Source organism: Mandrillus leucophaeus, unplaced genomic scaffold (genome assembly GCF_000951045.1).
Source record: "Mandrillus leucophaeus isolate KB7577 unplaced genomic scaffold, Mleu.le_1.0 Scaffold607, whole genome shotgun sequence".
In the NCBI taxonomy this organism is placed as follows: Eukaryota; Metazoa; Chordata; class Mammalia; order Primates; family Cercopithecidae; genus Mandrillus; species Mandrillus leucophaeus.
In genome coordinates this window covers 1,852,382-1,861,170 of record NW_012106553.1, presented here as the reverse complement: position 1 = coordinate 1,861,170, position 8,789 = coordinate 1,852,382, and the positions used below count along the sequence as shown (strand labels likewise).

The 8,789-nt window shown below is 44.6% G+C and overlaps 1 protein-coding gene and 1 long non-coding RNA gene across 2 annotated transcripts in view; one reads left to right on the top strand and one right to left on the bottom strand.

Moving 5' to 3' along the window:
* Positions 1–1,565, bottom strand: part of LOC105553745 — a 3,468-nt gene extending 1,903 nt beyond the window's left edge. Inside the window, exon 1 of the long non-coding RNA XR_001008210.1 lies at positions 119–1,565. This is a non-coding gene — a long non-coding RNA (uncharacterized LOC105553745). The remainder of the gene's footprint in view (positions 1–118) is intronic.
* LPP (LIM domain containing preferred translocation partner in lipoma) overlaps positions 1–8,789 on the top strand; it is a 766,241-nt gene that overhangs the window by 55,590 nt on the left and 701,862 nt on the right. The window lies entirely within an intron of this gene.

The following is an 8,789-nucleotide window of genomic DNA, read 5'->3' as shown; positions in this document are numbered from 1 at the left end:
GCTTATTTCAGAGAGACTGGAGCCTGTGTTTCTAACAGCTTCTCCAAGGAAAACATCGCAGGCCACATTTCCGGAACTGAGAATCTCAGGGGGTCTTTGAAACGTCCATCTCTATTACCTCCTTTTGGCCCAGCATTTGCTTTTAGCTGAAAAGGGAGATTTTGTCTTGAGCCATCCTGTAGACATATGTGACTTGGAGTTGGAAAATCTGACAGCTGCTGCTGAGCTTTGAACTGCAAGAGTGAGTGGCATATAGACATAACCCCGTAGAACATCAAATCATTTTCCCTTAATTCCCAGAGCCTTAATGTTTCTTTGTCTTGCGAATGATCTCACTGCTTTTTGTATTTGTAATGGAATGCACAGTCATTTGCAAGTAATCACACAATAATCCCCTACACTTTTATAACGCCTTACCCTTTTCCATAGGGCTTTCACTCTCATTATCTCATATGATCCTTATAACTGCTCTGAGATATAAGCAGAGTGGCTCTTTTAATCTCCAATTTTCAGGTGTAGAAACTGAGGTTTAGAATTAAGTTAACCAGGGTTAAAACAGTTTGTATGTAGCAGAATTGGAACTGGAGTCTCCAGAATTGGAACTGGAGTCTCCTAAACCAGTGTTTCTTTTGCTACTTATTGCTGGTGTGACTTTGGGAATATACTTAACCTCTCTGAACCTCAGTTTTCCTATCACTAAATGTGGGTATAATACTACTTCCTGGGATAGTTGTTGGAAGGGATTCAATGAGACTGGGAAATCATTTAATAAAAGGTAAAACACACTAATAATGGGAGGCGTCATTGTACTTACTACATGGACCTTGAAGGCAAACAGTGCCATCAGAACTGTGAAAGAAAATAACATTTTTTCTCTCTTTTTAGAAAGACACAGGTTTAGAATGATGCTATCAGGGATCACAAGCTCCCAGCCCTGTGATTAGCAAATTGACCCTGCTGCCCTGCCTGCTGGCTGCTTTGTTATTCTGAGAATTGTGTTGACGAGATCCTCTTTTCCTACAGAGCTCTCTCTTAATGTTGCTTGGAATAGCCTTGTGTCCTGGAGACAGTTTTCGGTTTGGCAGGATCTGAGAACAGGAGCGGGGATCTTGGAATGGGATCTGCATCCCTGGGCTTCATCCACAAGCGGTGGGAATGTGGCTTGGGCTGTGGGGTGGAGGTAGACGAACAGCTGGACATGCAGGTTTATCTTCTGTTGTTTCTCAATAAAGTAGACAAGTCCATCTGACGGGTGTTTAGTAGGGTATGACTTGTGAGTAATATAAATGGCTAAATGGCAATATATGTGCTAAATGGCACTGGAAAAATCCATAAAAGAATGGATTTCAAGTTGGCACAAAATGCATTAGAAGTCAGCAGTGTGATGTGGTCAGGAGAACAACCAGAGTGACTGTGGGCTGAGGTCTTGGGTAGCTTTGTTTCTATATACAGTCAGCCCTCTGTATCCATGGTTTCTGCATCCATGGATTCAACCAACCAAGGCTCAAAAATATTAAAAAAAAAAAAAAAAAAAACCAACAAAAAAATAAAAAAACCAATACAGTATAACAATACTCACATAGCATTTGCGTTGTTAGGTATTATGTAGGTATTAGAACAATATTTAAAGTATACAGGAGATATTACATCATTTTATATAAGAGACTTGAGCATCTCTGGATTTCAGTATCTCAGGGGTCCTGGAACCAATCACCCCTGGATGCTGAGGATACTGAGGGAACGAGTGTACATATTCACCTGCAAAAATTCCAAACCAATGAGACAGACATAGGTTGACATATGGTCCTGAGAGGCAGAACGTGGAGCAAGGGATGGAAGACCAAGGAGGAGCCAGATTTCAGTTCCGTGTAAGGAAGAATTTTCTGACGGAAAGATGGAATTTGTAGCGGCAGGAGATAATGATCTTTGCGTCACTGGAGACCTCAGGAATACCAATGCGGCAGGTGTTGGGCTTAATGGCCTTTATGGCCACTTCTCATTTTGAGATCACAGAGCTGGGAGGACGAGAGGCACACATATGTTGAAGGAACTGAAGGGTCTCTATGTAGATGTGGAAACTGATCTCCAAATGTTTGTAAGATGGAGGGTACATTTAAAGTATTTCATTCTGGTTTTCATATTTATCTCTGTGGCTCACCCCTTGGTCTTTGGTTTTTAGAGCTTAAGACCATTCCCAGAAGCTCTTTTCCATGGAATAATCTCCTTTCTTTGCTGAAATGCTCCTTTATGGGATTCAGGAAGGGACTCTGAGCTCCTGACAGAATGAAGACCATCCCTTTTTGCTCTCCAGACCTAATTTTGACATCCCACGCCCACCCCCTGAGGAGGGTTGCAATGGCAAGATCTCTGTCCTGAGTTCTGGTTCTGGTATGCAGTGGAAGGCTCTCTGATTCTGTTTCCTTACCTGTTTTAATAGTAACTTATATTTGTGTTCCTTTGTTAAGTGTGCAATAAATAATAAATGTTTGCTTATGGCATGCTTGTTAAGTATAAAACAAATAATCAAAATAAATGTGTAATGACCCTTTGGATAGACCAAGTAGAAGCTGCTTTTAGAGCACATGATTGGACCATTCCTAGATATCTGCTTAATTTGTAAATGAAAAATATGTAAGCTACACAAGGAGCACTGACTCGTCTGAAATCTTCATGACTGACTGATCTGGGCTTGGGGTTTGGGGCTTGGGTCCCTTCATGCCCTGATCAGTGCTGTTTGTAGCTCGAAGACTTCCTGGGGGTGAGAACAAGCAACCTCTTGGTGCAGTGCAAAGCCAGGAAATGGGTGATGATTTTGAAAAAGGACTCATCTGGCCTCCAGAAAGCCTTTACAACCAACAGTAGGAGGAGATCACTAAGAAACAGAACCACTGGGAAGCCAAGATGTGGTACTTGGATTCCCATCTCGGAGCACCTCCTACACCCCCACATCTCCATTTTCCCTAGCGTCTGATCTCTCTTTCTCCTCCTTTAATTCAGTCTGGAGTCATTTTAGATTAGATTCATTCCTGATTGGCTTCACTGCTCCAACTTAGTCATCATAGAACCTTAGGGTTGGAATCCATGTTACAAGTTAAACTGAGCAATTCACCCCCACTTTTCCCGACAACAGTGTTCTCCTGAGAGTCTGGTTTTATTCCGAGTCTCCTAGCCCAGTGTCTGTGCCCATGAAGGACTCATGCCAAACTACATTCTCAGGAGGACTCCCATACCAAGAGACTCTGGGCTTGGGGGCAAGAGACTTGGGATTTTTTTTTTTTTTTCTTTTAAAGGAGTTTCACTCCTATTGCCCAGGCTGGAGTACAATGGTGTGGTCATGGCTCACCGCAACCTCCACCTCCCGGGTTCAAGCGATACTCCTGCCTCAGCCTCCCAAGTAGCTGGGATTACAGGCACCCACCACCATGCCCGACTAATTTTTGTATTTTTAGTAGAGACCGAGTTTCACCATGTTGGCTAGGCTGGTCTCGAACTCCTGACCTCAGGTGATCCTCCCGCCTTGGTCTCCCAAAGTGCTGGGATTACAGGCATGAGCCACTGTGCCTGGCCGGGAGGAGTTGTTTTAAGACTCACCTTCCATCATAGGAACCTTAGACTAAATTCTCGCAACCTTTTCAGGTGCATCTCCCAAAATATCTCCCCCCCACCGAATTAATGATTTATTTCATAAATTTCGTTGCATTCTGGATGGTCTCATTCTTCAGATGAGCTTAAAGCCTTTCAAACCAGTCACTTCCTTGTTTGGGGTGGAGGAGGTTTCTTCCTGGAATTGGACAGTGTATGGAAGGGTTGAGAATCCACTTCTTTAGCGGTTAATAATTTACTCCGAGTAAGGAATTCTGTCTGAAACTGGGGCATGTTCTTCAAGTGCCAGAGGAGAGAGAAGGGTGATTTTTCTGACATCCTCCAGCCTGCTTCTCCATATTTGGAAATGTTTACCCACCCGACTGATCTATTGGAAGAGAGGGAGGTGACTCAGGGTTTAGGAGAAGCAGGATTTGAATTCTTGTTTCCAGAAACAAAGTCGTCCCCCACCCCGCCCCCACCCTTCCCCCTTCATTCCTCTGCCCCTTGTTCTGGAAGCTGAGGCGAGAATATTTCAGTTCTGTTCCCTTCAGGCTTCGAGACCACCGCCTTGCTGTGTCCCGTAGTGGACTGAGGGCCTGCAAGTGGGAGTGAGGGCTGGTGGAGGGCCAGCCGCCTGGGGGGGCCGGACATCGCGTGAGTACATCATTACTGCTGGATGAGTGGCATTTCTGCTCACAGACCTGGGGCGTACAGCCTGTGGGCTGGCTCACTTGCATGGTGATGGGACACGTTGTTGGGAGTGCTGGTCACTTTAATTGGGGGGTGTGGACAGCTGCTTTCCCAGGGGAGTACTTCTTACAGTGGGATTTCAAGACAAGATCGGCCTGAGGAAAAATTATATTCGTATATTTTTTAAAAAGTAGGTATTTCCTCTGATCTGAGGCCTAATTTGAGTTGGGTAGAAAGACAATTTGGGAGTGCTGTTGTCTGATTACTAAGGCTAAAGCAACAAGCTGGAAGGGATGTCTGTGGACGTGTAGGGAGGGGTAGTTTTAGCTTGAAAACAGTGATGGTGGGACTTAGGAGTATGCAAAATGTTGATGTGTAGCATCTGCACAGCATCCACCGTCTGGAGGACCTTGCGTGCCGGACGCTGTGTCGATCTGATGAATTGTCAGAGTTGGAAGAGTCCTGCAGTGTTTTCATCACATCTATCTAATTTCACAGTGTGAGATGATGGGCAGCAGAGACCCAGGCCCTGAAGACAGATGGCTCATTATGTGGGACTAGAACCCAGATCTTCTCTCTCAGTTCATTTCATTCCCCTAGACTTAAGCTGCCCCCTCTACTGCAAGGTGAGGAAATTGGGAGATGTTAGAATTGTCCACACTTACTAATCTAGTTGGTGGGAAAATGAGGACTAGAACCTACTTCTTCCAGTTCAGACCTCTTTCCTTTAGGATATATGGGCTCTGATGCCTGAATTCCTTGTTTTTGTATGAGGCTCTTTTCTTTTCTTTTTTGTTCTTTGATTTTTACTTACCTTTCCCTTCTTTTGGTCATGTGAATGTTGTATGAATGCAACCTTCTGCTCTCCTTTGCTCCCTGTATCTTTCTCTTCCTTGAAAGGGGATGTCACTTGTCCAAAAGGCAGAATGAATAGTATGGAACTTTATTTCCATCTGTGGAAGTGAAAATTATGCAATTTTCCCTGAGAGAAATTCAGCAAGGCTTCCCATCTGAGCCTCTACCACTATTCTTGAAGCTGTAAGAATTCTGGAATATTATGCCCATTCAAAGGTGAGTCCTGATTCTGATTAGATTTTAAACACATACACACACACAGACACACACACACACACACACACACACACACACACACACACACTTTTTAAGACTACCAAAGCAGGACAGAGACCCAGAAGACACCAACCTATTACGTCGCCTCAGATGCTTCACAGCCATCAGGAGTAACTCTGTAGTCAGCTCAGTTTCGGATCAACTTTTTTTTTCTTTCTTTCTTTTTTAGACAGAGTCTTGCTCTGTCGCCCAGGCTGACTGGAGTGCAATGGCTCGATCTCGGCTCACTGCAACCTCCGCCTCCTGGGTTCAAGCGATTCTCCTGCCTCAGCCTCCCGAGTAACTGGGATTACAGGCATGCACCACCAGGCCCTGATAATTGTTGTATTTTTAGTTAAATACATTCATATTGCTGTGTAATAAGTCTCCAGGCCTCTTTCATCTCGCAATCTGAAACTTTGTACCTTTAACCCACAACTACCTGTTCTCCTCTCCTCCAGTCCCTGGCATTCTCCATTCTACTTTCATTCTCTATGAATATGACAACTCTAGGTTCTGTATCTAAGTGAATCATACCATATTTGTCTTTTTGTGACTGGCTTATTTCACTGAGCATAATATCCTCAAGTTCATCCATGGGTCAGAATTTCTCCTTTTTAAGGCTGAATAATATTCTGTGGTAATGAATATGCTACATTTTGTCTATCCATTTAAGTACTATTTTTTAACCTCCATGTTACAGAAGAACAGCAACCAGAGACTTCAAAGGGTTAATTAAGTAAGTGGCCCAAAGTCACATAGTCAGTAGTGGAGACTAATTTTACGTAAGAGTGGCATGTGATCAGGAGTAAGCAGATATTGGATTCTAATTGGCAAGAGTGTGACAAATCAGGGTGATTCTCAACTGGATGGTGACGCCTCCTTACACGTTGCTGTGGCATTTCAATAAAGCAAGTGTTCCAAAGGGCTGTACACAGCTATGCTTCCTTTCTTTTGTACGGGGCTCTAGGAAGTCCATAGCTACATTTAAAGCTCACCTCTAGCAAATGGTGTGAGACATCCAGCTCTTATTTTTTGCATCCCCTTTCCCCTTTCTTTACTTTATTTTCGCCTCTCCTTACGCATTTTCTCACTTAAATCATCAACTATTAGCATCTTTTGTGAAGTACCTCAGATCCTTTCTGGAACAAGGCAGAATATATAGATGTGTATCATGATATCTAATATTTTAGTAATTATTAGGTCTGTGGAATAGTGGGCTAAAACTGGCCATGATTTTTCTGACTTGACTCTGCTCATCATCTTCTTTTTCTTCTTCTTCTTTTTTTTTTTTTTTTGACGGAGTCTCATTCTCTTGCCTAGGCTAGAGTGCAGTGTGTGATCTTGGCTCACTGCAACCTCTGCCTCCTGGGTTCAAGCAATTCTCCTGCCTCAGCTTCCCGAGTAGCTGGGATTACAGGCATTCGCTACTACATCCTACTAATTTTTGTATATTTGGTAGAGATGGGGGTTTCACCATGTTGACCAGGCTGGTCTTGAACTCCTGACCTCAGGTGATCTGCCTACCTTGGCCTCTCGAAGTGTTGGGATCACAGGCGTGAGCCACCATGCCCGGCCTGACTCTGCTCTTAATGTAGTGTGTCACCTGGGCAATGCCCTGCTCCTTTCTGAGTCTCACTTTTCTCACCTGAAAGAGGAAGTTGCTGTTGATAACAGTGAACATTTAGGCTGTGCTGAGTTTTACCCTAAACATCGTATCTCTAACTCTCCCAACACTCCCACAAGGCAGGTGCTATTATCCCCATTTTACTTTTGAGAAACGGCCTAAAGAAGTGAGAAAGCTTGCCTAAACCCCTTTAACTCTTGGGTAAAGGCATTAGTGACCAATGTGTATTTGACTCCAAAGCCCAGGACGTTAGCCACAGTGCTGGGCTACTATCCTTTTATGCAATCTGTCAGGCTTCTTCCATCCGTGGCATGTATTCATCTAATTTTATTAAATCTTTATTGAATTTCCACTTAGGTGCCTTGCACTGTTCTGGGCATTATCCCAGTACTCGATTTAGAGCAAAGAAAGAGACACACACAACAACCATCCCTTGGCGCTTACATGCTGGTGCAGGTGTGTGGAGGAGGCAGTTAAAGGAACACTTAAATAAGAGGGAATGATAAGTAACCCAAGGGAGGAGTCACAAAGGGCATTCTGACTCTGAGTGAGTGGGGAAGGACTCTGGGAGGTTATGTTTAAGCTGAGATCTGAGTAACAAGGAGGCCGCCTTGTAGAAGTCGGGGGAAGAGCACTGCAGGCAGTGGAGACGGTCAAAGCAAAGATCAAGGCCATGAAGTGGGAAGGAGTTTGTGTTTGAGGAACAGAAGGAGCCTGATGTGCTGGCAGCATGTGGGCTGCAGGGGAAGAAGCAGGAGAGAAGAGCAGGGACTAGCAAGTGGTGGTAAGTGAGAGACCTGAGCTTCTTAGACCTGAGTCCAGATGTGATGGGAACCACCTGAGTTACGTGTTACAGGCATCTTTCCAGCTGCTGTGGAGGGAACCACAGCATAGGAAACCACAGATAGTAAAAGGAAGGCAAGGGTAGAAGCAAGAAGGTTAGGCAGAAACGTTTACCGTAATTCAGGTGAGATGTGGTGGTAACTTTGACTAGGGCATAGAAGTTGGGCAGGAGAAGTAAGTTCGGGGCGTGTTTGGGAGTGGTCGTCTATAGGCTCTCTAGTGTGATTTCCTTCAGGGAAATGTCAAGCTAAATGGGCAGGAATCTGGGAGACTCAGAGGGAAATGAAAATAGGCACCCTGGGGGGTTGCCCAGACAAGCAGCTGGCATTCCAAAACCAAAGAGGATCTGTTTCTCACCCCCATCCCATTTCGTTTCTAGCCTCGAGCTTTGGGCCAATGCACAGAGGACGGTGGCTTTCTGCCTTTGGCTTCCCAGCTGAGAGCTGTTGGAACGCCCCAAAATAAGCCCTGCAGAATGTGCAGCTTCCTTTGCTCTCCCTGGGTATTTTTGTAAAACATTCTTTCCCACCAAGAATGAGGAACGTTCAGAGTGATGCTGACTTTATGGGCTGTATTTAACATGCTGTTTTTTCATGATGTGTTGTCTGTTCATGCAGAGATTTCTGTCTCCTGTAAACTCCCTGGTAAGGAATCTTCAATCTCCATGTGAGATGGGTCTGGAAGGCTCAGTGGGAGCCCAGAAGAGCTGGGGTTTGAAAGCCTCTCCTTGTCTTGAGGACTGGACTGCGGTCCAAGGGCACCTACCAGTCCTCTTTTTTCATTTACGTTTGAATTCATAGTTGCTGGCCTTTGGCAGTTCCCTGTAATTCCTTTTGACAGACTTGGCTTCCCTGCAGATACTTACTTCATTTTTCAGGTCTTGGAGAAGTTAGGTAGTGGCTGAATCAGGTAGAGAATCCAAAATTCCTGACCA